General features: G+C 39.0%; 1 pseudogene; it reads left to right on the top strand.

Annotated features, from left to right (window-relative positions):
• Positions 1–2,003: 2,003 nt before the first annotated feature.
• LOC129071056 (transcription factor BTF3-like) lies at positions 2,004–2,459 on the top strand (annotated as a pseudogene).
• The last annotated feature ends 12,524 nt before the right edge of the window (positions 2,460–14,983 follow it).

Raw genomic sequence — 14,983 nt, 5'->3', positions numbered from 1 at the left:
AACATAAATCTCCTACTCATCTCCCTCTGCTTTACAGAATGGGCTTTTGAGTTAGAGCCAATTTTGAATTTCTGCCCCACCGCCAAGGGACGGTTTCTTGAGCTAGGATGTTTCCTTGAGCTAGGTTGTTTCCGTGAGCTAGGGTGCATAACCTCTAGTAATCTGTTTCATCTGTAAAATGGGAATCATTATAGTGCCTATAGAATAGTTATGAGGATTAAACGAGAGAGTGCACTTAACATACATAACTTACTCTGGCACAGAGTAAGCACTCAGTAAACAATGACAGCTATTTTTCCATAGATCTTATTGCTTATAATAAAGGATAAATCACAAACTCCCTAGCTTAGCATTAGATATTCTCTAAGATCTTGCCTCTATTTAACTAGCCCTAGCTCCTTTCAACTCCCCCTTGGCCACCCAGCCACAGACCAGTCCTTACAGTTTTTGAACTACATCTATATCTATAAAGTACTTAGGTATATTTCCCCAAGGTTCATCTGGGGAGGAAATCTACATAAACTCTCCAATGAATGAGCATGTAAGTATCCAATGATTCTTCCCAAACTACACATGTTAATTTTAAAATATTGACACTGAGAAATGTCACATAGGTAGTAATGGTTTATAACAATTGTGTGATTTTGTCCTGGCTGGTGTGGCTCAGTAGACTGTGTGTCGGCCTGTGAACTGAAAGGTAACCGGTTCAATTCCCATGCATCGGATGTTTCTCTCCCTCTCTTCCTCCCTTCCCCTCTCTTGAAAAATAAATAAATAAATATAAACTTTAAAAACAATTGTGTGCTTTTATGGGGCATATTTATTTGATCTTTTTTGAAGTTATGCTTGCAGTTTCTGTAATGTGTAATGATAAAAATATGACAACAATTTTGAACTTAATACAGTGTATAAACATATTTACAAACATAATGTGCCCTGCTAGATGTTTAGTTAATGAAAGGTTTAAACATTTTAGGAAGTATAAAAATAGCTGTACCATGTGTAAGAAGTCTGAGAGGCCAGAGAAAATTGCTAATGAAACATTAGGGGGGAGCTCAAAAGGAATATAAGACTAAAATGAAATTTTATGAAGACTAGACAGCCAGAAAATATTGAAGAAAGAGAGTAACAATTGAGAGGGCGAAAAAGAATGAATCACTCTAAGACTAATTAAATAGAAGTACCAGATGGAAATAATCAACAAACTGTAATCAGCAGAGAGGATCATAACATAGGGAATATGTATTACGATTGTGAATATGGCAGTGAGCTTGAATAGAGTTCTCTCACACAGTATACCTTTTCTTCCATATGATTCAGACATGCCTTTCAGGTTCAAAGGAAGGCAATTCCTTAGTGTTCAACCTTTTTCAAGGACCATCAAGGACTACAGGGGCAGACCTCTAGCAGAATTTGCTTAGGTCCTCTAAAATTTGTATTTAGTTATATAAAATCTACACTTTACATTGATTGAACTTATTACATTCTACAGTGGATATTTATTATGTCTACAGTGAAACAAAGGAATAAATATTTAAATTTTGTTAGTCACTGCTGCACTTAAACTCCCTCAATATTTTTCCTGGAGTTTTAATATAAGATCTGAGCTTTTTTGCACACATCAGCCTATCTGCCTCTGTGTTGGTGAAGTAAAAACTCCTATCAGCAAATAGAGACCTACCCACATCAATATGGAATGAAATAAAACATTTATTATGGAGTAAGCGCAACACAGTACATGCATATAGGTAGCCCTCAAGAGACTGCAAAGTCAGGATAAAATTCCACGCAACTTATATAGTAAAGCAAAATCAAAGTGCACTTGAGAATTGAAGTGGCTGTTTTTTTAGTTAATTGACTTCCTCCAAAAGAATAAAGTACCCCCCTCTTGCTACCATCTTGAGTACCCCAAGTGTGTGTACGCTTATTCTCAGCTGGTGGGCCCAAGATCCCCTTATCCCCAACCGTAGTCCCCTGCAAGGCCCTGCCTCCTCTCCAACAAGATGAAAGAAAGTATCCTGAACCAGGAGAAACTCCCCAAACTGCAGGCACAAGTGTGCATTGGAGGGAAAGGAACTGCTCATATTGTAGAAAAAAGAAGGTACTTCACAGAACAGCTACAGCAGATGATAAAACACTTCAGTTCTCCTTAAAGAAGTTAAGGGTAAACAGTATCTCTGGCGCTGAAGAGGTAAATATGTTCACAAACCAAGGAACGGTTACCCACTTTAACAACCCTAAAGTTCAGGCATCTCTAGCAGTGAACACTTTCACCATTACAGGCCACGCTGACACAGAGCAGCTGACAGAAATGCTGTCCAGCAAGGACACTGGCTGAAGCTCTGCCCAAATAGTCTGTGGACAGAAAAGCATGACTTGCTGCCGGAGAAAAGGATGATGATGAACTTCCAGATCTTGTGGACAATTTTGATGAGGTTTCCAATAATGAAGCAAACTGAACTAAATCAACTTCTGAAGAAGATAAATTTGAAGAAGTTGTTGGGAGTGGCTGTTTTATATTATGACTGCTTTTTCAAATTTCGTTTATGGATCTGATAAAATCTCGATCTCTAGTATTTTAAGCCCAAGCCCTTTGGATACCACAGCTTTCTTCAGTTTTTGCTTATACACATATTATTCTTCGGAGCTAATTGAGCTGAAGAAGCCTGGGGTTAAAGTCTGAAACAAAAGTTAATCAAGTTCTTTGCCTCGTTAAAAAAAAGAATAAAATTATTCTTTTTCTCCCCGAAAGACACCTCAAATCTTCCTGAAAGACAAACAGTTACACCTGGAGGTGTACTCCCACATTAACTCTGTAGAGATAGCTGTACATTTCAAAGGAGAATATGGCCCATGACCTTGGAAACATGTCAATATTATAAAACTGGACACTGAGCCCTTCTAGACCCTGGAGAAATGTATCTACATTCCAAAATTTCAGAAAGGGATTTAGGCCCACTATGTCCCCCCAAAAGACACCCTAAGAAGTGAAGGAGAGGAAAATAGTCTTTCTTCTTTACTCACCTTTATTTACCTTTACAGTTCAATGAGTTCTTCAAAAACAGAACTCTGTGGAGGCACAGTGGATGGCACCTTGTAGATCACGAGGAAGTCTCTCTTAAATAAATAAGAAAGTCATAGAACACTTTGGCATTGCTCTGGGTATTGACAGATGAGTGAGTATTCCAGAAAGTGATAAGAATATTCCATGCAAAGGAAAAAGTGTGTTCAAAGGTCCAGAAAATGTGAGAGTTCATTGTATATTCAGTGAGGTAGGAACATCTGACTTATACTACATTTGTATTTAGGGGCTGAGCAGCATAAGAGTGTAATGAAATTGAGTTCAGAGAAGTAGATTGGAGAGAGTATAAAACGCCCTCGATGTCATCCCTAAGCTGATGGAAAAGCTCTGTCTATATCTAATAGTTAAAATAAGGCAATGTACTAATACTTGCTTGGGGGTCAGAGACAATTATTTGACATTACCCCAGCCCCAAAGAGCTTATAATATGATGGATGCAAGAAGACATAATAAATAAAACACTGTAAGTTGACAAAGGTATTTCAGGGGGAAGAAATAGAGGATTGGGGATAGACTTTTGATAAAGTTTCTGAGAAAGCTCCTTGGATGATTTCATCTTGACCTATAATGTAAAGGTTCTCCATAATTGGAGTATTTCCTGGAATTGCAAACTTGGAACCTTTGTGTCCATATGCTGTAGTTCCTTCCCACTGTTTCCTGTTTCCACAGTTCTTCTGAAGAAAATCACTCTGACCTTTAATGCAAATTGATGTCACCACAGATTTAGTTTCTCGTCTCATCACTTGGCACCACTTGGCAATCCTTTCACTTTTTCTTGGTCAGTTCCTCTCCAGTTCTTCTGAGCTATTATTTCAAATCTTATACATTCTCCATTCTGACTAATGACTATATCACTCACTCTTCAAACTCACTACCCAACGGATTACTTCATCACCTACCTTACTTTAAAAATGGAATCTATCAGGCATTTTCCTCACCTACAATCTGCATCTGCTCCCATATTATACTTTAATCCCTTCGGCCTCACATAGGCTGTGCAAAACTAAATCTTTCATCTGAGCTCCTAATTCTTGTCTCACCCAGCCCCTCAGAGATCTTGCTCTATCACTTTTTCTTTCTGTCTTCAATACCTTATATCTCTCCCTCTCTATCGACTCATTCCCCTCAGCCTATAAACGTACTCAAAACTCTTCTATCCTTAAAAAAACACTCTCCTTTTGTCCTGGAATTTCCTCTCATTTTCTTTAAGTGTTTCCTATTACCTCTCTTGCCTTACCTTTTCACCCAGAGGTCTCAAAAGTGGTTATCTACATTTACTGCTTCTGTTTCTTCACTTCCCATTTACCTCTCAACCATTGTATTAGGAATTTCACCTGTACTTCTCCACTGACAACTCTTTTGTTCAGAACACCAATTACTGACAAATTTCCCTACGCAATGGGCACTTTGAAGCCCCGTCTTATTGGACCTTACAGCCACATATGATAGTGTTGATTACTTCAGTATGCTTGAAATTCTGTACTCACTTGACTTCCAGACCCATTCTCCTTTTTCTCTTCCTTCTGCTCTAGCTTTTCAATTTACGAAACTTTAATGGATTCCTCTTCTTCTGCCAACCTCTTAAAAGTTTGTATTATCCCATGGTTCTGTTCACGGCCTATTTCTTTTGTTCTACACCCCACACCCTATTACCTATATGCCTGGATGACTTTCAAATCTACATTGCTAGTTTAGAGCTCCTTCATGATATCTAGATCAGTAGAGCAAACTGTCCACTAGACATCCTCACCTGGATGCCCTGCAAGCAAAAACAATTTGTTTTGTCCAAAACCGAACTCATCATCTTCCCACGTGAATGCATTTTTCATTCTTGTTAAGAAAGGTTCCCTCCCCTCCCCCTGAAAAAAAACTCACCAAAGAGTAACCCTGTTATCATCACACAATAATTTCATCTTCTTGCAGAAAAGGATGAAATGACCATATAATGTGACTTATGTCAAGACTGCTGTACCATTTCCTGAAAAATAGGCTGCATATATGCACCAAGAAGGAATAAATTGTATCACTTGAATGGAAGATCCGTGAGGACAGGCATTTTGTCTATTTTATTCACTGATGTATCTCTAATGCTTATAATAGTACCATGCACATAGTAAGGCTTCAATAAATGAATTTAATTTATATATCCCCTGCTTAAAGAGCTTTTGTTTAGAAATTCTGCTAGATTGTAGCCGGATACATACATATATATTTATATTCATATTCATAGATTAGGGAGGAATGTATCCTTTTTGTATCTCAAATGAGGCAAAAGGAAATTGTAACTGAATTTCACTCAGATTTCTACCCATGGGAAACAGAGAAAAGGGATGGGGGGGGAATAAAAACACTTCATCTATCACTTGAAACAGTCCTTCCTTAAAAATTTGGAATCTACACTAAGAGATTTCAGCCCTCTCTGGCTGCTTTCTTATGCTGAGTAGTGTACACTTCAGAACTGCTGGCAGCAGCCATTTTTATGCCATATGGTCTGGGAAAGAGAAAAAGCTGGTCTGCTATGAAAGATGAAGCAGACACATAGAAGAGACACAGAGATGAGAAAGAGAGACTCCAGATAGCAGTTGAGTCCCTAGCTCCAACTTAGTCCTTTAAGCCCACCTGCCTTACTGTTCTTGGGTTTTATGAGATACTCTATCCTCATGCTAAATTTCTTTTGTTGCACAAGGTAGTTTAAGTTGAATTTCTCTTTTTTGCAAAAAAAAAATCATATTATTCTTCCATATTACGTTGTTTTCCATTAACTGGAAAACTGTAGCTCCCTGGACAACTATTTTGCCTAAATAATTTCTATTTTAGCAGAGAAGTTAGAACTCAAGTTCTCTGCCTGTATCAGGAAGGTACCTGCCTTTCTGCCCTGCCCTAATGTCATTTCTTTGCAAAAAAAAAAAATGGTAATACTATTATAAGTGTGAACCCTGAGGGGAAAAAGACACCTACTAAGAAGGGTTCTTGGTGGTTAACTAGGCTCAGTTGTTTTTTTTTTAAACAGAGCCTAGCAGCCATTTCTGCAACAGGAGCCTCTCAGGCAAATTGCACTTCATGCAGAAGCTTCTGCGCTGACCTGCCTGCCTTCAGTGTTTCTGCCATCTGAGCCAGCCCTTATAAAGGTGTTCTGGAGTCCTATTTCAATCAATAGGCCTGAGGCTTTCCTCATCCAATCAGCGTGGCCCCAACTAAACTAATTAGACAAGCTGTATTCTGACCAATCAGGACAGTGCCTTTTGGACCAATCAAACTGTGAGGATTTAGAATCTTCATTTGCATGAGGATGGACCAATCAGGAACCAGGGCTGGGACTTCTATCCATGAAGTCAGCTCCCTTGAGGCTGGGAGATCATGCTTTCCACTGAAGACTGAAGACTGCATTTACCCTGCTAGAGAACTGAAGGTGTTTCCTGGGAGCAGAGGGAAGAAGACTATCGCAGAGCAGAGCAGAGCTGCTAGGCTGTTTTCACAGCCAGGCCATTTTACTGTTGATCTGTTTCCAGTGAATAAAGTTTCCTACTTCACCACGCCCCAAATTAGGGAGTCCTGTTGGTGTTGAATTGGTGCCAATGACCATCAGTTGGCATGGGTCAGATGACATGACTGGGATTGGGTCATATTCTATAGCAGGTGGGATCATCGTCTGCAAAGAAGTCCCATGTCCACGTGTGGCCATTCCTTTCCTATTCCTCCTCTCTCTCTGTTGTGGATATTTTAAGAGAGGCAGAGCCTACCTCAGCAATTCACTATGCTATGTTTCTCTCTCTCTCTCTCTCTCTCTCTCTCTCTCTCTCTCTCTCTTCATCTCCATCTCTCTATCTCTCAATCCTTCTCTCCCTCCCCCTCCTTCCCCTATTTCCCTATGAATACTGGCATTAATTCAGATTCTTATGCCTTGTGGCTGGTCAGAGAACAGTCACAGTTGGGTTTCAGATTGAGAAAAGAAGGGCCATTAGGGAACTTAGGTTTTAAGTGAACCACATCACAACCATGTTTTCCCATCACTCTATACCAGGAAATATTTTGTGAAACACCCTCCCCTTGCCATATTTAGTAACCACAGTTGCACCTGGTATTAGGAGGAAAGAAGAGTCTGTCCTGAAATAAGACATACTTTGGTGACTGTAGACTGAAGAGATGGCTGCACTTATACTGAAGCCAGATTAGAAGGCAGAGTCCCACATGGAGAAATGAAATTTCTCCTTATGGTCAGACAGGAAAAGACCCTATAGATAGAAAAAACTGTGGTGCATGTGCTTTTAAGCATTGATTGACAGGACGGTATCTTGCTCTCTCACACCCCTCCACCCTCTTTGTCTCTCACTGGGAGCTGAATTATGGTAAAGTTCTCCAAGACAGGTCACGTCCTGCTGTGACAGGAAATTTTAGATGGTAGAAGAAAATCTGTGTTTCTATTTATAACCAAAGCCTGGGAAATTCGAAAGCTGATGGAAAATAATACTGCCATGAATCTACGTTTGATAAGTGCCAATAGTATCAGCACAGAGTTAATAAATATTTGAGATTCCACAAGGCTTTTAGAAAATAGATATGGAAGCTCACTTGATCTCTTGACAATTTCACAGTTAAATTTTATTTAATAGGCTATGGACATTGCACTATTATTCCAAATTGACCGGCATACAGATAAAGTTGAAAATAAGATTTTGGCTCTTTCTTTTTTAAAAAGATTTCATCTATTTATTTTTAGGGGAGGAGAGAGAGAAAGAGAAGGAGAGAAACATCACTGTGTGGTTGCCTCTCATATGCCCCCAGCTGAGGACCTGGCCTGTAACCCAGACATGTGCCCTGATTGGAAATCAAACTGGTGACCCTTGGGTTTGTGGGCTGGTGCTCAATCCAATGAGCCACAGCAGCCAGGGCAGATTTTGGCTCTTTTTTCTGTTTACTCTCTATCTTTTGTCCCTAAGCAATAGGGCTGGTAACAGTAACATGGGGAGATTATTTTCCCTTGGGATTGTCATAAGTGCTTGGTTCTACATTGTATGAGAGTGGGACTATAACTTGAAAAAAGTAAGACCCAAAGGAGACTTGAAGTTGTATGACTTTAACTTCAAAAGTGTTAGAAGAGTTACAATCCAAATGCAATGGAGCCAACTCTGTAGCTGCTGAAGGAATCCATACTTTACCCAGACATCTGGGTAATAACCTCCTCTGGCCAAGATAAAGAAACATAAGATATTGGGGAGAAGATCATGTTTGGCTTTAATTTCTACAAAAGAAGCAGGTTTCTGTATGGGACTCTATAGAAACTTAATCTTTGAGGGGTTTTCTATTCCTCAAATGGGAGATATATTGCTGATCTAATAGGGCACTTTCTAGACTATGCTACCAAGTGGTACTTATTGAATAAAGTTGGACAATTGTAGATAAGCGTCACCTGAGATAGGAAATAAAATAGTGGGTAAATTTTTGGTTTGCTGTGCAGCTGTGGTCCTGGGAGAATATATAAAAGAATGATGGATTTCATGGAGATGGTGTCACAAAAGGAGGAACAGAACTTCCATGATGTTCTAATGATCTTCTTCTCCCCTAGCTGGGGTGATTATCATCTTAGCTGGCCCTCTTTGCTTTTGAGCCCAAAAAGTTAAGAGAGAAGTGCCCTCGGTTCCTCTACTCACATGAGGAAAATCTCTAACAGATGATTTCTACACCATTTCCTATTCTTTTTTTCCTTCTTCCTAAACAGGATGGAATGACAAACAGATGAGACGGAAAGACACTGCCTGGATCACATTTATTGGGGAGCTAAGAAAAGGGTTCCCTAGACTGAAGACCAAGCAGCTGAGCATGGCCTTATTGGCTGTTCCTCTTATTCTGCCAGGATCATCAAAGTTCTTTCTCTTCACCTGAGATTTCCATGCCCTGCAGGTAATAAAACAGGGGATGGGGTAACATTTTTATTCATGCTGAGTTGAGGAGGTAGGTAGCAGCCTCTCTTAGGCCTCAAGCCCATGCCATGCACCTCAAGTTTTCCAGAACTCTGTCTTGGGCATATTGGTCCCAAGTCCAAATAATAAAATCAAAGTGCTCTGTTTACCACTTTTATTGTTCTTCTCTCAGGGAACAGTTGAGGAGAAGAGTAAGGCAGAATTTGAGCATTCTTGTGTATTGTAATAGCCAATACCAACATAATCTCTTCACACCTCCAATGCTATTTTTCTTCTAACTTTGTTGTATCAAGTACCTATGGGATTATATACCCAGAAACTCTCTCCAGGAATTCTGCTCCCCTTATCCTGATCCTTCACCCCACCATCTACAAGGTTGCAATAAGATCTGTCAGGTTATTACAACATATCATAACCCTTAAGCATAGTTGATTGGACTAGGTATGAATACATTATTTCAGGTGGACTTTTTCCCTGCGGTAAGAAAGCAGCACTAACTACATCTGTCCATTTTATTAGGAAAGCTAAAGCTTTCCTGGAAGATCCCCCAAACCAATTCCCCTCATGATTATTGGTCAAAACTGGGTGCATGGCCAACCTGACTTTAAGGAAGCTGGAAAAGTGAATGTCTTGTTCGAGGCCAGTAATATTGCTTCCCAGAACAAATGTAGAGTTCTGTCTGTTGGCAAGGAAAAAGGGGGAAATAGGTATTGGGAAAGCAATTAACAAGGTCTGCCACACTAATTTATTATTTATAAATATAATACAGAAACAAATCTGCTAAATATAAAGCTAAGTTTCTTGCAAGGAAAGTGGTCCATTTAAAAAGGGGGCTCTTTGGCCACATGTCTTTTATGGGTTGGGTAGGCAAACTAGCAGGGAGGGGCCAGGGAGGACAGAAGCGCCCTATGTAATGGAGGAGAAAGTGTTTGAAACTATGGGAGCAACCTGAGAGGGAGGAGGAGAAGAGGAGAGAGGAGAGGAGAGGAGAAGGAAGAAGGTGGTGGAACGCCACATGTTTTGTGTTCTGAGCTTTCCCTATTACATCCAAATCCTCAATAAAGTGTAGAACTCATGAAAGGATTTTGTGAATAGATGTCTTGTGAAAACTGGTGAAGGATTAGCTCTATGTGTAAATTTTATTGAGTAAAACACAGACAGCATGTGTAGATACGGGAGCCATAGGCCAGAGCCTGACAAAAGCAAGAAGGTATAAGCCCTACAGGTGAGCATAGAAATCATGTGGGGATTCAGTTCACATATCATGGCATGACAAAGGCAAAAACCAAGTCTTATAAGATCTCTGAGAAGTAAGGCAAGCCCAGCCAATATCTGAGTTATATGTGTTTCTTATCTTCTGTAAGTGGTGAGCTCCTTGAGAACTGGAATAACATCTTATTCATCATTGCATCCCAGCACTTAGCCAGATGCCCGGAACATAGCAGAGAGTCTATAAATACTTCTTGAATTAAATTGGACTGACCTGTTCTATATTGTAATTCTCAATATACCGATCTTAACTCCCTTACTAAATTGGAGTGGCCATTAAAAGTGTGTCTGATTCATCTTTTTATTGAATAACATGCCTTGAACATAGTAGGTGCTTAAAAGGGCCAATTTTCAGAGCTCTACCTTCATGGGAAGGGATGAAATCTCCAGTAATCTGAGTCCCATTTCCAGTGTGAAGTTCCTGATTTATTGGCAGCTTATTTCCCCCACCCAATAAAAAATGAATTTTCATTCTCAAGCATGTATTAATTGATGCAGGAGAAAGTATTACAGACGCATGCTGTGTAGCAGAGGGAAACCAGCTTGGGATTTCAGTTTCCCACCACTGATCCACAAAGTAGACAGTTAAGCAGAAAAATCAAGATTTGTCAGCATATGGCCATTACTCACAATTAGAAACTATAGTTCATTTATTATAAATATAACTGTGTATAGGAAAAACACAGAAATGATAGACACTATAATGTTGAGTGTGGAAATTTTTATAAATTGAAATGGGTGATTTTTTTTATTTTTTATCCTTTTATGCAATTAGTAAACTGCGAAATATGTTCATAAATGCTCTTTAAAATATTCAATAAATGCAGTTCATTTTTGTTAACGAGAATAGAATTGCCCTGGCTGTTGTGGCCCAGTGGATTAAGTGCCAGCCTGCAAACCAAAAGGTTGCTGGTCTGATGTTTCTCTCCTTTTCTGTCTCACCTCCCTTCCCCTCTCTCTAAAAATAAATAAATAAAATGAAAATGAAAAGATTAAAATATTTTATTTATTTACTTATTTTTAGAGAGGGAGAAGGGAGGGAGAAAGAGAGGGAGAGAAACATTAATGTGTGGTTGCCTCTCATGCATCCCCTACCCAGGCCTGTGCCCTGACTGGGAACTGAACCAGTGACCCTTGGGTTCACAGGCCACTGCTCAATCCACTAATCACACCAGCCAGGGTTAAAATCTTTTTAAAAAAGAATAGAATTAATATTTATGAGTGCCTATTATGTGTAAAGTACTACACTAGGCACTATAAATGTTGTATCATTTAATCCTTTGCAATGCCTTATTCAGCCAATTTTATGGATGATGTAACTGAGTTCTAGCGAAGCAAAGATACTTCCTCCAAACTGCAGCCAGAAAATTCAAGTGTAAATATTTAAACACAGTATTCTTCTGGACCTCTTGGTGAAACAAGGATTGCTAGGCCCCATTTTCATATTCTTTCTTGCTAGCTGTCCTGAGATTTTATTCCGGACGACAATGTGCCTAGCTTACTTTTTCTGCCTGCTTTGTAGGTAGGGATGGCTATAATACTTAGTTCTGGCTAATGAAATTTGATAAGCATTTCTGAGAATACTTTGCTTTCCTGGGAAAATGGGACAAAACAGTTAGTACTTTCCTCTATCACTTTCATCCTTTTGTTTTTTTGCTATGATCATAGCTAAAATGGCTTCAGTTCAACCAGTCATCTTGCAACCGTGTGAGGAAGGTCACTGAAATATTGGCTCTAACATCATTGAACTATTCTATCAACACCAATAAGCTCCTATATCTAGACTTATTAAATGAGAAAAAAAACTTAATTGTGTAAGTAACTATAGTATTGCTGTAGAAAGCATGCATACCTGGTACAGTAATGTAGACTGGAGGGCTGAAACTTCCATTTTTTAATAGCCATCACTGGCTATGATAAATTGATGATTGGCTCTGATAAATAAGAAGAGAAAGCTGGACTTCAAGAAGAAGTAGGATTGTTGAACAGATTTAGAGAGAAATGGTAAGACATTCTACAGTCCAAGAAAGAGTAAGTGAGGGTCAAAGCTTGGGTTTTCACTTCCCTGAGACATGATTGAGTTCCTCCAATTGAGACCCATAAGATTCTCTACTATATCAATACAATAACCTCCTTTTTCCTTGAGTTAATTTCTGTAACTGGCAAGCAAATATACCTTGCATGGACACTTGAGTTAATTTTAAAAAGTAAGATACCGAAAGATTGCAATTAGTCTAATACACTTAATTTCTCAATGGCTTTTAAAGCTCTAGAGCCAGCTGTGACGAGTTTATCACAGAGCCGTAATATCACTACAAGTCTCTCAAAATGACATACTTTATCCCCTGCAACAGGAAATTCTCCAGCCTACACAAAACACCCAACTTCTTAATGTCCATCTATAGATCTCATTTTTGTCCCTGATCTGTAGGGGTGCCTCTTTCTTGTACTACCCCTAATCTGATTGTCAAACAAAGACCACAAACTGAATTCTGGGAGAATACCTGCACTGCTTCACATCTCATACAAATAACAGGGCTAGATCCCAGATCTCTCCATATCCCAGGGCCTCGCTAAATCCAACTGATTGTCTCACAGACCCCTGTGCCAGGAATCAGATCAGAAGAAATGAGCTGAGAGAAAGGATTGAGCAAAAGGGAACATGTAACACAATGGGAAAAGAGTGTGAGCGTTAGAGTCAGAAAGACTCATATCTGGGCTCGGCCATTTCTCAGCTGGATCACTTTAAACAAGTAACTCACCTATTTGAGCCTCACATTCCTCAACAATAATATAAAGATAATAATACCAACCATGGGATAACATTAATAATTAAACTTAGCAATGTTTGTAAAAAGCTCTTTATCTTAGGACTGGCATACTTAGATGTTCTTTTAGTGAAAAATTTTTCTAAAGCTTAAAGGAAAAAGACTGCTTATGCTATTTTTTTTCTGCCTAGTGAACTCCTATTCAACTCTCAAGACCCGACTCAAATACTATTTTTTCTGAAAGTCTCAGCATTTAAATTGGAAAGAGGAGGCTTTGCCAAAGAGGTTATCTAAACTGTTAAACTGTCCTAAGTTTATGTGATTGGACTAAATTAGGTACTGCCTTTAATGACTGAAATAATAGTTAGAAAACATAGCTATATAAATTGTGTATTTATGTAAAATAATCTTTTTATTTTCTATCAATCATATTTTCTTCATGTTGACTTTATATGTTTTACAGAATATATCTAAGGAAATGCATAGTCAAAAAGATGTCAATAAATGCACATGTGGTATTTACCATAATTACATTAAGTGATTTTATGTGGCTAAAAAATATTTTGGAACAATTATTGCTGACCTACCCTCTTTGTAAGATTACATTGAGATTCTCTGAGGTCCAGTAAGAGGAAGAGAGATTTCGGAAGGGAAACTAACTGGTTCATGAGATCTGTTAGTAGGCACCTCATGCCTTAATCCGACCGTCCTCCTACCAAAGAATAGCTTCAATAAGACTGGAACCTAGAAAAATATTAGGATTCAAGAACAGAGAATACTCATGCTTTCTTTTTATCTGAGAGCTTGGGGGTGGGGACAGCCTTGCAAGAGTTCCTACGACATCATGGTATAAGGACTCAAAGCAAGGGCTAAGTATGGTTACAGAAGCAGAGATAGCCTGAAACAAAATATCCCATAGCCCTGGAGTGGTAGGAAGAACACCTGAACTTTCCTGTACCCTTAAGAAGGATGTGTAACTTAGATGAGAATAAGAAATGAAGGGGTCTTGGTTTCATGATGAGGTATTTCTACAGTGGAAAGTAACATGGGCCTTATTACTGGAGTCTGGGATAACTTGCAAAGCATTAGAAGATCGCATTGAGGCGATAGGACCGTGCCCAAGGACCAAAAAGGCACTCACCTCAGCAGATACAGCACAGAACACCATATACCTTCCTATGTATGCTATTGGAGCTTAAGCCAAGCCCAAAGAAAATGGAAAAGGAAGATTAGAAAATCTTGAATTCTTTGAGTTTAACTGAGAAAAAGCCCTGATGTGATGTACTAATATATCAAGACTTGACTAGATTACATTTTTGTGCCACTAGACAGAAAGGTGGCTGGAGGTAGTGTAAGGTTGGTTGTGGAAAAGTAAATTTATACTTTGTGCAACCTAAGTGTGCATATTGATCATATCTACTACGCATATTAACAGAGAAGCAAATAATAATAAGGATCCTGGAGTAATAAGACAACCAATTCCAAGATAGAGATCAACAGAACCAGATCAAAGAGAAGAAATTTAGATAGGACCAAAAGAGAAACTAAGGGTATATACTAATTTGTGAATGATGAGCATTTGGAAGTTGATTTTCTTTAAAGACACATTTATTCAGCGTCATGATCAGACTATTCCATTCAGCAATCAACAGCATGGGTGCAAAAAAAAAAAAAGAAGAAGAAGAAAAGAAAAAAGAAAAACAACATTAAAAACCCTTTGTTGGAATGCTTTACACTTTCCACAGAACAGAAACTAAAATAACCTGTTATACAGTTAGTCACAAATACAGTCCTCGAGTTTTTTGCCCATTCACATGAGTATTGTCTAAAACATGTCTTCTTTGTGGCAGCTGGGCCCTGCCAGCACTGTGCCTGGCTGAGTTCACAAATCTGTCGTAACCTGTAGCTTCCCGTCACTTCTCTGGCTCTCCTCTCCTTCTAAAGCT

This window comes from Pteronotus mesoamericanus, unplaced genomic scaffold, assembly GCF_021234165.1.
Source record: "Pteronotus mesoamericanus isolate MK-2021 breed Mesoamerican mustached bat unplaced genomic scaffold, CSHL_Meso_final contig_256, whole genome shotgun sequence".
In the NCBI taxonomy this organism is placed as follows: domain Eukaryota; kingdom Metazoa; phylum Chordata; class Mammalia; order Chiroptera; family Mormoopidae; genus Pteronotus; species Pteronotus mesoamericanus.
Note: the sequence above shows the minus strand (reverse complement) of the source record. Positions and strands in the feature narration are given on the sequence as shown.